This window comes from Ornithorhynchus anatinus, chromosome 8 (genome assembly GCF_004115215.2).
Source record: "Ornithorhynchus anatinus isolate Pmale09 chromosome 8, mOrnAna1.pri.v4, whole genome shotgun sequence".
Taxonomy (NCBI): Eukaryota; Metazoa; Chordata; class Mammalia; order Monotremata; family Ornithorhynchidae; genus Ornithorhynchus; species Ornithorhynchus anatinus.
The window spans coordinates 56,504,112-56,523,950 of NC_041735.1; the positions used below are offsets into that span (position 1 = coordinate 56,504,112).

The 19,839-nt window shown below is 44.2% G+C and overlaps 1 non-coding gene across 1 annotated transcript; it reads right to left on the reverse strand.

The window, feature by feature from the left end:
- Positions 1 to 217: 217 nt before the first annotated feature.
- LOC114814098 lies at positions 218 to 355 on the reverse strand. The gene has a single exon (XR_003761840.1). It is a non-coding gene; the product is annotated as a small nucleolar RNA SNORA7 (small nucleolar RNA).
- Positions 356 to 19,839: the final 19,484 nt, after the last annotated feature.

The window sequence follows — 19,839 nt, forward strand, 5'->3', positions numbered from 1 at the left end:
CTATGCTGTCGAGTCATCTCCTACCGACGGCAACTCCATGGACACGTCTCTCCCAGAACGCCCCACCTCCATCTGCAATCGTTCTGGTAGTGGATCCGTAGAGTTTTCTTGGTAAAAATATGGAAGTGGTCAACCATTGCCTTGTCCGTGCAGTAAACTTGAGTCTCCACCCTGGACTCTCTCCAGTGCCGCTGCTGCGCGGCACAGGTGAGTTTTGAGTTGTAGCAGGTCGTTTTCCACTCACTAGCCACTGGCCAAGCTAGGAATGGAATGGCCAGGCCTCTGCTCGACTCTCCCTCCCGCCGTCGAGACTGCTAGAGTACTGGAAACTCTCCAGCTGTGACCCTGAGAGGGGAACAGTATAATAGATAGAAGTTAATCAGGTTGGAGAGATTTCCTCTCCCACATGGGGCTCACGGTCTAAGTAGGGGGGAGAACAGCCATTGAATCCCAATTTTTACAATTGAGAAAACTGAGGCCCAGAGAAGTTAAGCGCCTTGCCCAATGTCACCCAGCAGGGTGAAGCTGGGATTAGAACCCAGGTCTTCTGGCTCCTAAGCCTGTGCTTTATCCACCCGGCTACACTGTCCCCTTTGATGGGATTATTTCTTTCTTAGTAACGGTTAGTCACTTCGGGGGAAAACTGAAATAGTAAAATACAATGATCTAAATAAATCTGGACTCTTAATTAATCCCACCCCCTTCCAATACTCTCTTTCCCCACGCCCCACCAGAGTCCTGGCTTGCACAGAGAGGAGTTGAAAGAGAAGTCTATCCGTTTAGGTGGAGATAAAAGCACAGTAACATATTAATCAAAGTCCTGTAGTGATAGAACTGGTTTCTAGGCTTTCTGAAGGCTGAATGGAGTTGCAGTCACAACAGGCCGGAAAAATTTGTTTTTCGCTGAAATAGACCATTACATTTAGTCAAAGGTTTTTGCGCCACTTGCTGATGATCTCTGTAGCAAGACTGGAGTTTAGAATAACCCCATCACTTTATGACTCAGAAAATTACTGCCAGGACATTTGGCGGAGTCATTAGCTGGAGAAGGAATTCCCGTTCTCGCTGACAGTTGCGAAAACCTCTGACACATCAAGCCTGACCCTTTAAGAGATCGCCACAGTTTGTGCATTCTAAACGAAGTGGGAGGTGGATCCACGGGGGTCTAGGAGATCTGGGTGGGAAATCAGTTGGGCTGGCATTACATCATGAGCTTCGGGAACCTGTGTACAATGCCCATCAATAATTTTGTTATACCATTTACTTGTAAAAAGCACCTTCATATCGTTTCTACATAAACTGAAATTTATAAACCTGCTAATAAACTGCCTACAGGTGTACTGTGCTCTGCACAGAGTAAGCACTCGATAAATGGCATTGATTGAATCAGTGTGGCCTAGTGAAGCAGCACAGTCTCATGAATAAAGTACAGCCCTGGAAGCCAGAGGACCTGGGTTTTAATCCCAGCTCCACCGCTTGCCTGCTGTGTGTCCTTGGCCAGGTCACTTAACTTCTCTGTGCCTCAACTTTTCTGTTTTCCCCACTGCAAAATGGAGAGTCAGTATCCATTCTCTCTCCTAGTTAGAGTGCGAGCTCCCTGTGGGACAGTGACCGTGTCCGACGTGATGAACTTGCAACCATCCCAATGCTTGAAACCTTGCTTGACGCATATAAACGCTTAACAAATACCATAAAAAATTAGTTGATTATAGGAATTCTTGGATGCAGTGATGAGATTGCCCATATTTTTACTCATTCTGGACCTATGATGGGCCAGAGAAAATTAGTTGGCAGGCTGGTTGTGACCTGCCTTCTTCGGACTATAATTTGCAGGTGAGAGACTACGTGGATGAAATTCTAAAAAGATTTCTGTCCTCTCATGTCTGCTCCAGAGCGGAGCGCACGTGCCTAGATTGGAGAGAAGCATCTTAGCCTAGTGGATTGGGCATGGAACTGGGAGTTAGGAGGTCATGGGTTCTAATCCAGCCTCTGCCACTTGTCTGCTGTGTGACCTTGGGCGAATCACTTCACTTTTCTGTGCCTCACTTACCTTATCTGTAAAATGGGGATTAAGATTATGAATCGGACGTGGGACAGGGATGTGTCCAACCCAATTTGCTTGTATTCCCCTTCAGTGCTTAGTACGGTGTCTGGCACTTTGTAAAAATACCACAGTTATTATTATTATTACTACCGCACGCATTGACGGCAGTCACAACATAGAAATGGGCATATATGTTGCATGCCCTTTCTTCTGTGTCCAGGGTGAGACACACAACCGTATCTTTTTTATAACTTTTGTTAAGCACTTATTATGTGCCAGACACTACACTAAGCTTGGGGGTAGATACAAGCTAATCAGGTTGGATAGAGTCCCTGTTCCACATGGGGCTCACAGTCTTAATCTCTTTTTTACAGAGGAGGTAACCGAGGCACAGAGAAGTGACTTGACCGAGGTCACACCACAGACAAGTGATGGAGCTGAGATGAGAAGCCAGGTCGTCTGATTCTCAGGTCTGTGTTCTTTCCCCTGGGCCAAGCTGCTTCTCAACTGTCAGCTGTCTCTGAGATCTGTCCCCAGACTTCTCAGAACATCCTCACTGGACCCCCAGCTTTACTGTTGAAGTGATGAGCACTTCAACATCACTAATGGAAAGATGTTGGACTTCTGTACCCTCTGGCTTCTCCTCCCTTTCCTTATTTATCTTTCCTTTGAATAGTAAGAACTCTCACCTGTTTCTTTCAGCTGGAGAGAAACCCGTTCTCTCTCCCCGCTTGTATCCCACCTAATTTCCAATTGATAATCGTCAAATTAGCTTCTCAGGGTCACCCCTGGAGAGTTTCCAGTACTCTACCAGTCTTGACTACAAGACAGAGAGAGAGAGAGAGTCAAGTAGAGGCAATCCATTCCATTCCTAAATTGGGCAGTGGCTAGTGAGTAGGAGGCAATCTTCTATAAGTCAAAACTCACCTGTGCTGGGCAGCAGTGACATGGGAGCGAGATGAGGGCAGAGACTCAGATTTACTGCACGGAAGGAGGCAGAGGTAAACTGATTCCATATTTTTACCAAGAAAACTCTATGGAAGAGAAGCCGCTTGGCTTAGTGGAAAGAGCACGGGCTCTGGGAGTCAGAGGGCGTGGGTTCTAATCCCGGCTCCACCGCTTGTCTGCTGTGTGACCTTGGGCAAGTCACCTAACTTCTCCGGGCCTCGGTTACCTCATCTGTAAAAATGGGGATTAAGAAATGTGAGCCCCGCGTGGGGCAATCTGACTACCCTGTATCTACCCCAGCGCTTAGAATAGTGCTCCGCACATAGTAAGCGCTTAACAAATGCCATAATTATTATTATTATCCACCACCAGAACGACTGTAGATGGAGGTGGGGCGTTCTGGGAGAGGTGCGTCCATGATGTCGCTATGGGTCGGACATGACTCAACAGCATAAGACAACAACAAGCAAATATTAAATGAATAATGATAATAATAATGAGTGGTATTTTTAAGTGCTTACTATGTGCCAGGCACTGTATTAAGCTCTGGGGTGGATACAAGCAAATCGGGTTGGACAGAGTCCCTGTCCCACATGAGGCTCACAGTCTCAATCTCCATTTTCCAGGTGAGACCACTGAGGCCCAGAGAATTGAACTGACTTGCCCAAGGTCACACAACAGACAAGTGGCAGAGCTGGGATTAGTGGATGTTGTATATGGCAGGCTGGCTTTAGTAGTGGTGCGGGGTCTTGTAAAATGCAGAAAAGCAAAAGCTAAGTTACTTTGCATGTGGGTTTTTTTTTTTTTAAGCTGCTTTTACAGGTCTACCTGTTGAGTTGTGCTGAAACATCCACCCTCTCACATGAGCTCCCTTGTAACGAAGGGAGGCTGGGGTAAGGGTTTTATGGGCATGAGACCGAATATCTGGTTCCCAGGCCCATGCTCTATCCACTATACCACGGTCCACAAATACTGGGTGGATCTGGAGATGATGTGCATAAAATTGAATCTACTTTAAGCCAGGTTAAGCCCTAGTCTTGGAGGGACTCCCAAAAACCCCGCGCTTTGTGCTTCCAGATGCGACGCAGCATTCTTGTGAGATACCATTATAGAGAAGTTCTAGATTTCGGCATGTTTGCCATAAACTCACCATTGCTGATAACATAGATCACATGTGGTCACGAAAAAGAAGTACCAGAGTAGCGGTGGGTGGGGAAATAGGGTGGGGAGGTGAGATATTAATCATGGAAGGTTTCCAGAGGAGATGTGATTTCAGAAGCGTTTTGAAGATTCAGTTCAATCATATTTATTGAGCGCTTACTGTGTCCAGAGCACTGTGCTAAGCACTTGGGGGGATACAATACAACAATAAACAGACACATTTCCTGCCTACAAGGAGCTTACAGTCTTAGAGGAGGGGAATGTAATGGTCTGAATAAGGAGTTGTAGGAAGAAGGGAGGAGGCTGGGAGAATAATATCAAGGCTCAGTGAGTAGGTTAATGAGAAGCAGCGTGGCTCAGTGGAAAGAGCACGGGCTTGGGAGTCAGAGGTCATGGGCTCGAATCCAGGCTCCGCCGCTTGTCAGCTGTGTGACTGTGGGCGAGTCACTTCACTTCTCCGTGCCTCAGTTCCCTCATCTGTAAAATGGGGACGTAGACTGTGAGCCTCACGTGGGACAACCTCATTCCCCTGTATCTACCCCAGTGCTTAGAACAGTGCTCTGCACATAGTAAGCGCTTAACAAATACCAACATTATAGGTTAGCTTGAAAGAACATGTGAGGTGGGATATAGTGGGAAAAGCACAAAGGTAAGTAGAAGGGAGAGAACTGACGGAGTGCCATAAAGCCCGTGATCAGGAGTTTCTGCCCGATTCGGAGAGGAATGGACAAAAGTTAGAGAGGTTTTTGAGGTGCGGGTGGACGTGCACGTTAGCAATGTGTTAGAGAAATGATCTGAACACCAGGCTGGAGAGGGGAGATGCTGGAGGGAGGGAGGTCTGCAAGGAGGCTGAGGCAGGAACAAGTTTCTCGACCAGAGTGGTAAGAGGTGGAATGGAAAAAAAGTACAGAGGAAGAACTGACAAGATTTGAAAACAGAAAGAATATAGGCGTTAAAGCAGAGGAAGAGTCAAGAAGGAGACAAGGATTAGAGAAGTAGCATGGCCTAGTGGAAAGAGCGTGGACCTAGGAGTCAGAGGACCTGGGTTCTAGTCTTGGCTTCTCCACTTACCTGCTGCGTGACCTAGGACAAGTCGCTTAACTTCTCTGTGCCTCAGTTCCCTCGTCGGCAAAATAGGGGTTCAATCCACGATCCCCCTCCTACTCAGGCTGTGAGACCTGAATTTCTACCCCCGGCACTTAGTGCAGTCCTTGGCACATAGTAAGTGCTTAATAAATAATAAAATTATTATAATGCCAAAGATATGAGCTCGAGAGACCCGGAGGCTGGTGGTGATGTCACTTGTGATGGGAAAGTTAGGAGGAGAGGATTTGGAAGAGTTCGGTTCTTCTCTTCAGGGGATACTTTGTGAATTCCAAGCAAAAAGTATTTACTCCACTTTCTCAGCCCTTGTTTATTTTACTGGGGGATTCTCTTTTTGTACTGCTTTCTTTCCCTTTTTTTCTTTCAGCCCCTTTTGACATAACATGTTTTTTTGTAAAGTCTGTCAATCTGGATGAGTAGCTCTGGGAGCAACTGTGCCGATAGGCTAAGTGCTCTAATTTATGAGTTGCGGAGTAGAATAGTAAAAAGTCATGTGGCAAAGGCCATGGACGCTAGCATGCAACCCTGATGTTTTAATTTATCTTCTGCAAATGAGAGAGATATGCTTTTCCTCCAGACATACGTAAATATACCAGTTCAGTGCAATCCAAACTTTGGTATGCAGAAACACTGTGCCTTATTGCCAAACTCTTGTGCTTGTGTATACATTTGCAGAGACTATTATGGCCCTTAAACCTGATCGGGACATTTTCCTGTGCATATCAAATGATTGGCAGAAAAACAGGGTGGTATAAGGGTCATATTTTTGGGTTGTGCTGATTTTTTTTTCTTTTTGATGTTTAGTACGTTAATCGAAGGCTTCCAAAGTCTTTGCAACTTTGTGGCACATATGTACTTACACACACACACACACACACACATTCAATCAATCAAATTTACTGAGTGCTTACCGTGTGCAGAGCACTTTACTAAGCACTTGGGAGAGTACAATATTCCCTGCCCACAACTCGGACACCTTTCAGGTGGCTTTAATATCAGGGCCATCCCAGTAACAGATTAAAGAAAATACTCAGAAAAAATGCTTAAATATAACATTTTAGTAGACTGACATATTTTCCCAGGGAAGAATTCCTCAAAGGACCATATTATAACCTTAAAAAATAAAATTTAAGGAAGCCAAAATGACTTTTATTTATTCTTTAAATCCACATAATAATGTTCGTATTAAGCGCTTACTATGCGCAGAGGACTGACTGTTCTAAGCGCTGGGGTGGATACAGGATAATCAGGTTGTCCCACGTGAGACTCACAGTTAATCCCCATTTTACAGATGAGGGAACTGAGGCACGGAGAAGTGAAGTGACTTGCCCACAGTCACACAGCTGACAAGTGGCAGAGGCGGGATTCGAAGCCATGAACTCCGACTCCCAATCCCGAACTCTTTCCATTGAGCCACGCTGCTTCTCTACATGAGGTGTGATTTTTGTCATGTCCTCCCTCTGGACTGTAAGCTTGTTGTGGGAAGGGAATGTGTCTGTTTATCATTATGCTGTACTCTCCCAAGCACTGAGTACAGTGCTCTTCACACAGTAAGTGCTCAATAAATATAACTGACACTTAAAATACACATATCATCAACTGAAGCTGCATTTTGGCAGATAGCTGATAGACTTCAGGAAATATCTGAGTTTGGATTTTGAGGCTACCCACATAAATGGCCTCTACAAAGCCTGGATGCTTGGGAACTAGTTATACATTAAGGTAATAAATCAATCAGTAGTATTTACTGAGTGCCTACTCTTTGCAGAGGACTGTACTAAGCCCTTGGGAGAGTGCAGTAGAGTTGTACTCATCTGTAAAATGAGACACAATTCCCGCCCCCTCTGATCTCTACCTAAGAAATAACTTTCATTCTAAGCTATTTTCAGCCATAAAGAGTCATATTTTCAGTTTAGCTTAGCCAGATCATTTACTTTACTGGAGGAGGAAAGTTTATCTTACAGATTTACCTCCTCAAAATTTTAATTAATTTTAAATCAAGGGAACGGACTTTCATTCAGTCATATTTGTGTTAAAATATTACATACTGAATAATTTCCTGGGAACTTGGTACTTTTTCCTTGGATTTTTTTTTTGTGTATTTAACAGATGTGCAGTATTACTAAAAGCTAAACTCTTCCCTAAGAAAACACACTCTTTTGATTTAGGTTTATTCAACAGCCGTGACCACTTTCTAGCTTTTTCTTTCAATGTGATCAAGGCAGAGCTCTTACACCCAACTCTTGTTAAAATTAGAGGAGTTGCATGTGAGGAAAGGATGTGAAAGTTAGGATTTGAATAAGTAGAAGCCGAAGCTACAGTTTGATGTAGACTACTTGGGCTTTAGAGATGATTGGCATACTTTTTGGAACAGAACATCTTAATTTTGAGGTTAAGTTCTTGGAAGAAAATGACAATGAGAAAAAACAATATGGGAGAGTGAAAACTCCAGAGAGGAGAGAATAACCCCGTGAAATATAAGAGCAGCATATTAATTAAATTGCAAGAGATGAAAATAATTTTCATCTGATTTTTAAGCCCCCGCCCTAGAAGCTCAGGTGTTTTATAGAAGTTGTCACAACCCCAACCACAAGAAGTTTGCTCGTCAAACAAGACTGGCAGACACGTAGATACACGGGGAAAAAAATAAAGCTCTCCATTTCCTTTGTTGCATTTGATTCCATGCTATGGCTTGAACAAAGCACACAAACTCTCCGCAGCTGCAACTGTTAATATAGGCGAACACGGGGCAGCCGTGAGATTGGATTAATGGGGAATTTAGTGATATAGGTTCTCTCTTTCCTCTCTCTCTCTCTCTCTCTCTCTCTCTTTCTTCTCTCTCTCTCTCTTTCTTCTCTCTCTCTCTCTTTCTTCTCTCTTTCTTCTCTCTCTCTCATCAGTCCTCAACTCTCTTCAGGATCCTGACTTCAAGACAAACTTCATAGCCTAGTGGAAAGAGCATTGGCCTGAGAGCCCAAAGACCTGGGTTCTAATCCTAGCTCTGTCATTTTCCTGTTGTGTGACCATGGGCAAGTTACTTAATTTCTCTGGGCCTCGGTTTCTTCACTTATAAAATGGAGATTCAATAGCTGTTATATCTCCCCGTTATTATTATTATTTTTATTACTATCCATGGAATTGTTAATTTTGATGTGTCAAGCACTGTTGTAGATACAAGTTAATCAGGTTGGACACAGTCCCTGTTCCCCATGGGCATCAGTCTAAGAAGGAGGGAGAACAGTTATTGAATTTCCATTTTACAGATGAGGAAAGTGAGGCACAAAGGAGTTAAGTAACTTGCCCAAGGTCACACAGCAAGGAAATGATGGAGCCGGGACTAGAACCCAGGTCCTCTGTTGACTCCCAGGCCCATGCTCTTTACACTAGGCCATACTAGGCCATAGAGAAGCAGCGTGGCTCAGTGGAAAGAGCACGGGCTTGGGAGTCAGAGGTCAGGGGTTTGAATCCCGACTCTTGCCACTTGTCAGCTGTTGACTGTGGGCAAGTTACTTCACTTCTCTGTGCCTCAGTTCCCTCATCTGTAAAATGGGGATGAAGACTGTGAGCCTCACATGGGACAACCTCATTCCCCTGTATCTACCCCAGCACTTAGAACAGTGCTCTGAACGTAGTAAGCGCTTAACAAATACCAACATTATTATTATTACTGCTCCTTTCCTTAACTGGAGCCCCATGTGGGACAGGGAATGGGAATGTGACAGCTTATTGTTGCATTGTGCTCTCCCAAGTGCTCAGCACAGTGCTCTGCACACTGAAAGCACCCAAAGGATTGAATGAAAGAATGAATGAATGTATCTTTAACACTTAGCACATTGTTTGACACATCGTAAGCCATTAACAAACACTACAAATATAATTATTATCATTGTTACTATACATGAATCTCTTGCTCCTCAGGTGGTATTTCATAAGATAGGGTATTTCATAGAGAAGCAGTATGGCCTAATGGCAAGAGCCCAGGCTTGGGAGCCAGAGGTCATGGGTTCTAATCCCAGCTCCGCCACTTGTCTGCTGTATGACCATGGGCAAGTCACTTAACTTCTCTGTGCCTCAGTTACCTCATCTGGAAAATGGAATTTGAAACTGAACCCCATGTCGGACGGGGATTGTGTCCTACCTGATTACCTTATATCTACCCCAGAGCTTAGAACAGTGCTTGGCATGTAGTAAATGCTTGACAAATACCATAGTTATTATTATTATAAGATCAGAAAGACACCGGTTCCAAAGTGCTTCTAAGAAGAAACTTCTCTTTTCCTAGAGATTCCTAAGTTTTAGAAATTCCTCTGATCAATCTTGCTTATGAAGAAAAAGATCTATTTATAATGCTGTTTCTTAATGTTGGCCAGACAGTGAGATCTACAATATAAATTGATCTTGACCTGTATTGGGAGAGGAGGAACTTTCCTGCCTCACAGACTGTCTCTCAGTGCGTGTCTGATGCTCTGTCCTCCAAAGACTGGCTTCTGGAAACTCAATCAGTCATTCCACAATATTGATTCAGCTTACTGGGTGTCTCCAGTGAACTTAGGCAGTTGGTAGCATTCAATAAAAGTTAGAACAGCGCTTTGCACATAGTAAGCACTTAACAAATGCCATCATTAAAAGACTCAGTCCCTGCTTTTGAGGAGTTTAACACTGAAACAGGCGCAGCACATTTGCAGCTCTCTCTGATCCTCATGTAAGGCGTTTTTCCTATTTTTTTATGTCTTGTTAGCACTCGTAATTTTGCCAGGCCCTATATTAAGTGCTGGGAAAGATGGGTTAGACAAAGTCTATGTCCCACATGGGCCTCACAGTCTTCAGCCCCATTTTACAGATAAAGTAACTGAGGCACAGAGAAGTAAAGTGGCTTGCCCTAGGTGACACCGCGGACTAGGGGCAGAGCTGAGATTGGAAATGGATTTTTTTTTAATGGTATTTGTTAAACGCTTACTATTTGCCTGGTGTCATTCTAAACACTGGGGTAGATACAAATTAATCAGTTTGGACACCGCCCATATCCCACATGGGGCTCCCAGTCTTAATCCCCATTTTACAGATGAGGTAACCGAGGTCCAGAGAAGTGAAGTGACTTGCCCGAGGTCAGTCACACAGCAGATAGATGGAGGACCCCATGTTCTACCCACTAGGCAAAGCTGTTTCTCAAATGGAGAGCGTCTTTTTTTTCTACAAATCTATGTAGCTGCTGGTCTCCCTTGAATATCTCGTCTAGGAAGCAAACTTCTTGTGGGTAGGGGTTGTGACTGCTAATGATATATAAAACCCTAAGCTTCTAGGGCAGGGGTCTTAAATAAGGGATAGGGGTTAACAGTCAGACAGTCATATTTACTGAGCACTTACTGTGTGTAGAATACTGTATTAAGTGCTTGGAAGAGTACGATATAAGAATAAATGGCCATATTCCCCCGCCCATAACGATCTTACGGTCTAGTGGGGGAGAGTGGGTGGTGTAATAGGATTCTGGGGACATAAGGGAGGCAGGGAAATATTCCCTCCTTCCCCCAGCATGCATTACAACCAGGGTCATAGGATCCTAATAATCACTCAGATTCTTATCCCGAAGGCAGTTGGTACCAGTAGATCCTGCATGTGGATCTAAGGCGGCCCATCAAGGCCGCAGAAGGGGATCAATTTGCCTTGCGGAGCCGGTGGAGTCTGTGGCAACGAAGGAGTTAAGTGTAGCTCTGATCAAAGATTTAAACTGTCATGTCAACAATAAGCCAGGGAACAAGCCACGCTGGGCCCTTAATAAATCTACCCTTGACTTACAAGTGAACCTCGTTTAGCAGAAAATTATTTCTGGAGCATATTGAAGGTCCTGCTCTGATGGGGGCAGGAATAAAAGAAAGGTGGAAAGCGGAAGAAGAAAATGGAAATTCAATCCACATGCTGGAAGACCTCGTCAGAACAGGCTTTCTAGAGAGAATAAGAAACACAGTGTGTAGGAATTTGGGAATATGGTGCTATTCCTTTTGATATTTAAAATGAGGTTTTGGAGGAAAGCAGGACTCCCATTCCTTTTCAAATCATAATTTCCAGGAAAATGATTGGACGAAGGAATAAATATGTGTAAACCCCCCCACATTTATCCAGAACGATCTGTGCTCACTTCCTGAGTTAAGTGGGGCTGGGGATTTAAAGAACATCTGAAATTCTTTTCCCAGGTAAGTCTTCAAGAAATCGTAGCTCGTCAGAAATTTGGTTGACTTGTTAGAAAGTCAGAAATGCTCTGGGCAGTCTCAGAAGATCTTTGACTGCACCTCTACATTTAAAAATGTTCCTTTTGTTGTGATTGTAACCAATAACATTCCTATAATGAAGCCACATAAACCCTAAAAATGAGAGCGGTGGGACTGAAAGTACTCTGTTTGGCTGCCAAACTCAAGAGATTCCAGGGTCTTTTCAATTTGAGAGCAGAGATAATATGAATTCAAGGGATAATTTAGTAGACAGAGCCCATTTTGTTTCCTCCACTGGTTTTGAAACTATTGGGAAAAACTCAGGAAAGCATAAGAAAATAATGAAACCTTTTCCTTTTTTAAATAATGTATTCACTTTTTTTTCCCCCTTTACTCTCATTCCCAGGGCTGTAATGAGTTTTAGCAACATAAGGTGTCAGCTATTCGCTTTTTTTTTTGTTGCAACCTCTGAATTCATTACTTCTCTGGGCTTTCCAGGCACAGATAATATATAATTTACAAAGAGACCTGCAGCTTTCATCTTCTCATTCCTCGACTTTTCAGAGTTTTCCCATTCAACGAGGTGATTTGTTTTGCCGGAGTGGAACCATATGCGCTTCAGAAAATCTCGGCAGAGGATAGACATTCTGCAGCACTGCCAGCCATCCCCGACAGGATCTCAAGTGACAAAGTCGCTTGGTCTCTTCAGCGGTCCATCAGTCTCTTCTGGCAGGATCAAACTCTTCTCCTAGAGAAGCGGCATGGCCTAGTGGATAGATCGCGGGCCTGGGAATCAGAAAGAACTGGATTCTAGTTCCGGCTCCGCCACTTGTCTGCTGAATGACCTGGGCCAATCACTTAACTTCTCTGTGCCTCAGTTACCTCATCTGCAAAATGGGGATTAAGACTGTGAGCCCCTGGGGGACGGGGACTGCGTCCAACCTGATTATCTTGTATCTACCGCAACACTTAGTACAGTACCGGTCAGAGGGTAAATGCTTAAAAACAAATTTCGCTCAGGGGGTGGTTACCACTGCTTTATAGTATTTATTAAGAGTTTACTATGTGGCAGGCATGTATTAAACGCTCGGGTAGATACCAGCTGATCAGTTTGGACATAGTCGATGTCCCACATGGGGCTCACGGTCTCAATCCCTGTTTTACAGATGAGGTAACTGAGGCTCAGAAAAGTAAGGTGACTTGCCTAAGGTCACACAGCAGAGAGGTAGCAGAGCCGCGATTAGAACCGAGGTCCTTCTGACCTCCAGGCTCACGCTCTATCCACCAGTCCACACCGCTCCTGTTGCCTGGCACTAGCAACTAAGGGGCTGGAGAGACAAAATTCAAGCCAGCTGGTGATCTTATGGCAGAGATTTCCAGACCGAATCCCCCAGGCCATGTTGGAAGGCAACACTCCTTCCCGGATCAGGGTTTTGAGCTTTTATGAGAAAAGTTGCTGTCAAAGAGTGTTACTGTGAGGATTTCCTTTTGAAGTTGATGATAGTTAGTTGACAAGACTTGCTTTTCTGGGACTGAGAACATTACTGTAGATATGCAGTTCATACCAGCCTTAGGCGCGGGCTTAGTGGGTCAATCCATCATCGATCAGTGGTATTTATAGAGCGCTTACTGAATGCAGAGCACAATACCATAGAGTTGGTGGTCTCGATTCTTGCCTTCAGGGAACTTCCAGTCTAGCAGGATGATATTAGTAAGTGATAGCGGGGTGGTGAAAATATGCTCTTCCTCTAGACTGTAAACTCGCTGTGGGCAGGGAATGTATATGTTTATTGTTAACACTAATAATTCATAATAATAAGGGTACTTGTTAAGCACTTACTATATGCCAAACAGTGTTCTAAATACTGGGGTAGAGACAAGTTAATCAGGTTGGACACATTCGCTGTCCCACATGGGGCTCACAGTCTTAAACCCCGTTTTACAGATGAGGGAACCGAGGCCTAGAGAAGTGAAGCGACTTGCCCAAGGTGACACAGCAGACAAGTGGTGGAGCTGAGATTAGAACCCAGCTCCTTCTGACTCCCAACCTGCTGCTCTATCCACTAAACCACATTGCTTGGTATATCGTACTCTTCCAAGCACTTAGTACAGTGCTTTGCACACAGTAAGCACTCAATAAATTCACTCAATAATATTTATTGAGCACTTACTATGTGCAGAGCACTGTACTAAGCGCTTGGAAATATGACTGAATGAATGAAATGAAAGGGGCGACCTCAGATGGGAAGGCAGAAGGTCCAAATCCCAGCCACCACCATCGGTTCCATCCCTGAAAATGGCACCTGAGCACCGTCCAAGGTATTTGGGGTTGGGGAGGAGGGGGAACTACCTTCCCCCCACTTCACATCTCTTGGGGTGAGTTGGTGGCTCAGGGACAAGGGCACAGGAGCATGAAAACCCCTGTCCTTTTATACATAAACTGGCACTGCACATCAGTACGGGGAGCGAGTTTTTCTTCCCCCACTTCCCCCGAGGAAAAAGGTGGGGCTTAGGTTTAACGAGATGTCGGCTACCTTTTTATGAGTCCGATGCTCCTGGTCCTCCCTGTCCTGGCCTGTACTTTGCTAAGGCCCGGGAATGTAGACTCCGTGCTAAAGGGTGGAACTTTTCAATCCGCGGAGGCCTCGATGAAGAAAAGGAGGCGGCAAATAACCCCTCGTGGTCTCTCCCTGAACTGTTGGGAGACAATGGACAGAAAAGGAGGGGTCCCTGTAGTCAGATATTCAGTCTCAGAATATCTAAGTCTCCGATAACAGGGAGATTCAAAATAATTGTGTCATCCAGAAGTCCCTGGTAGTGCTCAGTTTGTATCACCTTTCTTCCAGTTAATGAACCCTTTGCTTCTAGGTTCAATCTGAAGTTGCAGGAGATTTATAAGTGCTTAGTCCATTGCTTTGCACATAGCAAGCTCTCAATAAATACTTTTGAATGAGAAAGGGCCGTGCTCTTTGCACTAAGCCACATTGTTTCTCACTACTCACTTGTCAGCTGTGTGACTTTGGGCAAGTCACTTAACTTCTCTGTGCCTCAGTTACCTCATCTGGAAAATGGGGATTAAGACAGTGAGCCCCGCATGGGACCTGATTACCCTATATCTACCCCAGCGCTTAGAACAGTGCTCGGCACATAGTAAGCGCTTAACAAATACCAACATTATTACTACTCCAGTGCTTAGAACAGTGCTTGCCGTATAAGCGCTTAACAATTACCAGTATTACCATTACTTTTAGCACCGTACTAAGCACTTTTAAAAGTGCAGTAGAGTGAACAGATGTGATCCCTGTCTTCAAGGAGTTTACAGTCTACTTGTATGAAGCCGCTGTTCGTAAACAGAGCTCAAGTAGTGGGTTCAAGCAGGGGAGTCAGGCATTAAAATACATTACAGGTGTGGGAAGCAACAGAATATATGGGCATGTACATAAATGTCTGGGATGTTTGGAAGGGTTAACTGAGTATGAACTCACACGCATGGGTGATGCAGAAGGGAGGGGGAGATAGCGTGGGGAAAATGAGAGGTTAGTTAAGGAAGGCTTTGTGGAGGAGGTATGATTTTTGGAAGTGTTTTGAAGATGGGGTAAGTGGTGTTCTGTTGGATATGAAGGGAGAGAGAGTTCCAGGGAAAAGAGAGCTTGAGCAAGGGATCGATGGTGAGAGAAATGAGATTGAGTCCCATTAAGTAGGTTGGTGTTAGAGGAATGGCATGAGCAGGCTGAGTTGTAGAAAGAGAGGAGCGAGGTGGAGAGCTGATTGGTGCCTTAAAGCCGATGGTGAGGAGTTTCTTTTCAGTGCAGTGATAGATGGGCCAACTTTGGAAGTTTCTGAGGTGTGAGAAGAGATGTGCAGAAAGACATTTTTGAAAAATAATCCAGGCAGCAGAGCGAAGGTTGAACTAGATAGAAAAGAGGCTGAAGGCGGGGAAGTCAGGGAGGAACTTGGCATTTGGTAGAATACGGTGGTTCTGGGAGAGAGAGTAGTAGTCAACTCCTGCCTTCATGGAGCTTAAAATCAACAGAGATGGAAGCTAAGGGAAATGTTCCCAGCACTAATGAGTTACCTGAATGTTTTGCAGACTTCATGCCAGTGCTGCTTTGTACGGACAGGCTTAGTAACCTGATGATACAAGGACTCCTTTGGTTTCATTCTTTACATGCATCTACCCGTGATAGCCACATTTCTGGGTTTAAATTTTAACGGTGAGATGGAATAACACCGTCCTCCCATCTTCCCACTGCGAATGAGTGGCAGTCAATCAACAGATGACTTAGTACCAAATTTAAGCTAAGTTCTCCCCAGCGTCAGCCCACTAGTTACTCACAGTAGGGAGTCTTAGGTGGCAGAGGTGAAAAAATGTATGACAAAGATGACATTTATTTGAAAACAAGATGGCAGAGCCGGAATTAGGAGTCTCAGTCCCTGCATCTCTAACATTAAACCTGGACTTTACTGTATTCGGTCTGCCTGTCCCCCGAACGACAGGACGAAGACCCTTTCAGGTAGACTTCTTGCTGGATTCAAAGCAATTGGCTTTTTTGATGATCTGACCTGGTCTCTCCTTGATCTCTCTTGTCCTAAATCTTTAATATCCTCTCAGACATCCCAGTTTTGCTCAAGCCCTCATAGGACAAACTTAATCTTAAACAGCGGCCTATCATTTGGGAGGATTATACTCGGTGGTTGTTACCCATGGATTTAGAATCCTACCTGTCCCATATCTCCGAACCCTTTCCAGGAGTTCAGGTGTTTGTTCATCCACCTGATTTGTCCACTGCATTTTGGGATTTTCTACCTCCATCAGCAATCTCTCTTCTCACTTCATGGCTGATCGCACGTCTCCCCTCTCCTCAAAACTGTCCAGGGTGACCCATTCCCTGTCCACAAGGAGCTTACACTCTAATGGAGGAGAGGCATTCAGACCTACTTACTACTACGCTATACTTTTTAAGTCTTTATATGTCAGAGATGGATTTTCCTACACCTATCATACTCTAAGTATTTATATAAATGTCAATAGATATTACTGCTATTACTATTTTTACTACTACTTCTAAAAGCCCTTTTTAGATCCCTTACCCTGATTTCTTCCAACTTTTCCTTAAGTCTCTGAAGCTAGGGAGAATAGAGAAAATAATTAGTCATGGTTCTCTGTCTGAGGACCCTTTATGTTCCTGAAGATTGTGCTTAAATTTATTCCCAGACTTCTCTTCTTTTGAATGAATAATCTCTGTTCTTTTACTTCTTTATCAAAGGATCGATCTTTAAATCCTCCAATCATCTTCATTGTTCGTCTATGAGCCCTCTTCATAGTTTCATCAATTCTTTTGTTGGGTGACTCAGAGAACAGAAGGTTTGGCTTTTGTGGGAGATGAGTCAGTTGGGTTCAGAAATTTCCCACCAGAAAAAAATGCCACCAGGCCTTTCAGCTCCTTTTTCTGTGATCAAGCCACCAGGCCCCCTTGGGCAAAATCAGTTCCATAAAGAACTTCTAAGAAGCAGCATGGCGTAGTGAATACGGCATAGACCTGGGAGTCAGAAGGATGTGGGTTCCAATCCTGGCTCCTCCACTTGCCTTCTGTGTGACCTTGGGCAAGTCACTTCACTTCTCTGCGCCTCAGTTCCCTCATGATTAAGACTGAGAGCCGCAAGTGGGACAGGCACTGTGTCCAACCCGATTATCTTGTATCTACCTCAGTGCTTAGAACAGTGCCTGACCCATAGTAAACGCTTAGCAAATACCATGATTCTTATTATTAAAGTCACTGTCCGTAACTAAAACCCAAGTAGTTACAGTACCAGGAGTTAATAACAATAATAATTATGGTATTTGTTAAGCACTTACTATGTGCTAAGCACTGTTCTAAGCAGTGGGGTAGATATAAGGTAATCAGGTTGTCCCACTTGGGGCTCACAGTCTTAATCCCCATTTTACAGATGAGGTAACTGAGGCACAGAGAAGATAAGTGATTTGTCCTAGGCCACACAGCAGACAAGTGGTGGCGGCAGAAATAGAACCTACATCCTCTTACTCCCAAGCCCGTTCTCTTGCCACTAAGCTGTGCTGAGCTGGAGGCTAAGAGAATCCGTTAACGGAATACATCGTCCATTTAAAATCATTTTTATATCGGTTGTATTGTTTCCATCACAAAATTCCAGCAGGGTTGGGGGTTCTGGAATGCAGAGAAAGTTACAGTAATACTAATGCATGGTAACATGGAGACAGGTGTCTATAAAGCTCTCTATGCACTCTATTGGCTCATATAGCAATGAGTACTATATTCCAAATATACTCAGCAAAGGAGGAAATTATTCCAGTTATGAAAGTGCTATGTAAATATCAGGCACTATATGTATTTTTCTAAACATCTGAGATCCCCAGATAGCTTCTAGAAGATATACAGAACAGTGGAAGCTACCGTTAGAGATGACTCATTTTGGTTGAGCGAAAATCCTTGAGTGATGGGATTTGCCTCTTTAAAAAACAGAGTTTGGGCTAGTCTGAAACACCTCTGTGTTCCTATAAGCATATTTTGATCCCCCTCCTCGGCACGGCGACTTACTGCCTTTCCTGGTTCCAAGTCCCACTTGGTAAACTCTCACCAATCAATCAATCGGTCATATTTGTTAGGTGTTTGAGGAAAGTGAAGAGTTCTGTACTAAGCGCTTGGGAGAGTAGAACGCAACAGGATCGGTAGGCACATTCTCTGCTCACAACAAGTTCACTGCATTTTCTAAATTTCTTCGCAGATTTCATAGGCACTTTACTTCCTCTAAGAAGGCCTTCCATCCTGCTTTTTTGATTTTTTAATCTTTGTCCCTGCTCCTTTCTGGAAAACTTAGGCGGCTCCTCCGATTCGCGATGATCTGAGTGGTTCCTGAGGCTAACCTGAGCCTGGTGTCACTCCTAGGGATGAGATCTCCATCCAGCAGGGAGGTAATAATCACTGACTCTCTTCCAGGCCCCATCTAGCTAGGTGTGCAGCTTACTGGATGTGGTTAGACTGAGAGCAAAAGACCAGGTTCTATCCTGGATACTGAATTTAAGAGCTTCGGCCATTAAACCTTTGAGCAAGTCCATTCTTCTTGAAGTAATGAAGCAAATTCTTGCAGGAAGGAAAAGTTAAGTGGGCTTTTTTTATTTTTAATTTGACTTTGTACTAGAGTATGATAAAGTTCTATTGCTTAGGCTTAATAATAGCACTGAATTCAAAGTAAACATGGATGAAATACAACTTGTCAGCACAAAAATACAGCCTGTCATAGTCATTTGTGTATAAAATATGACCCACAGGTTTGAACCATATGGCTACATGAGTTCTAATTTACGTGGCATCTTCTTTAGTCAGCAAAATAAGTCCTGGCCTGCCTGTGGGAGGTGGAGAGTCAGCACCTTCACCTAGTGAAGTGAAAAGCCTCCCTGGTTTCTCCTGTGTTTCTGCTGCCGGTGTGGATCAGAGATTTGGGAGAGTTATGAAAGCCTTACTCTTAAACCCTGAGCCTTTCTATTCAGTGACTCTGCTAACCAGGCTGCTCCAAAAATCAACATTAAAAGCCAGGCATGTGGAATTGGAAATAGTAAAGAAAAGGCATTTGGTTTATTCTTTCCTTCTGTTCCTATTGAAAAAAATGAAACAAAAAAGCAGCTCCCTCCCAGAAATATATCCAGCTGCGCGTGGGGGTTTGAACGGGCGCTTACTACGTGCAAAACACTGTACTAAGTTCTTGGGAGAGTACAGTACGACAGAATTAGCAGATACGATCTCTGCCCATAACGAGTTTACAGTCTAAAGGGGAGAGAGAATGAGAGCTGAAGATTTGGGTTTTGTGGTTTAACGTGAATGTGAGCCCAGAGGCTCGTAGAGGACATTTTTATAAAGTAGAACTGAAGAGGAAAACCAATTAAGTCCTTCCAAACTGAACTCTTCTAATCGTAAAAGCCAACTTAAGCCAGAAATAGTTGCTTTTCACTGCTCCGAAAATAAAAGTCTCCCCCCTCTTTCCTTCTTTATCCCTCTCAATCCGTGCCCTGTCACTATCTTAAAATGACCTCTTCATTCAGGCCTGATTGAGATGCTTTTAGTCAACTGGTTGGAGCAAGCGACCTCTGACCTCTGCATATTCACTGAGTGCAGCAGTGGTCTTCCCCACTGTGAATGGGTGGTCCCAGTAGACAGTGGCCACAGATGTCTGCTCCCGATAAGTCCAAAGTTCAGTCAATGGGAGGAGACCTGTCACTGGTTGCAGTGAAGGGTGAAATATGCAGGCTGAAGACGCAAGTGCTTCATGGTGCCTGAATCCCCTTCAACAGCTACTCAGGATGGGAGTAAATAAACTTTCCTGCATTTTTTTTAGGGGACGCTACCT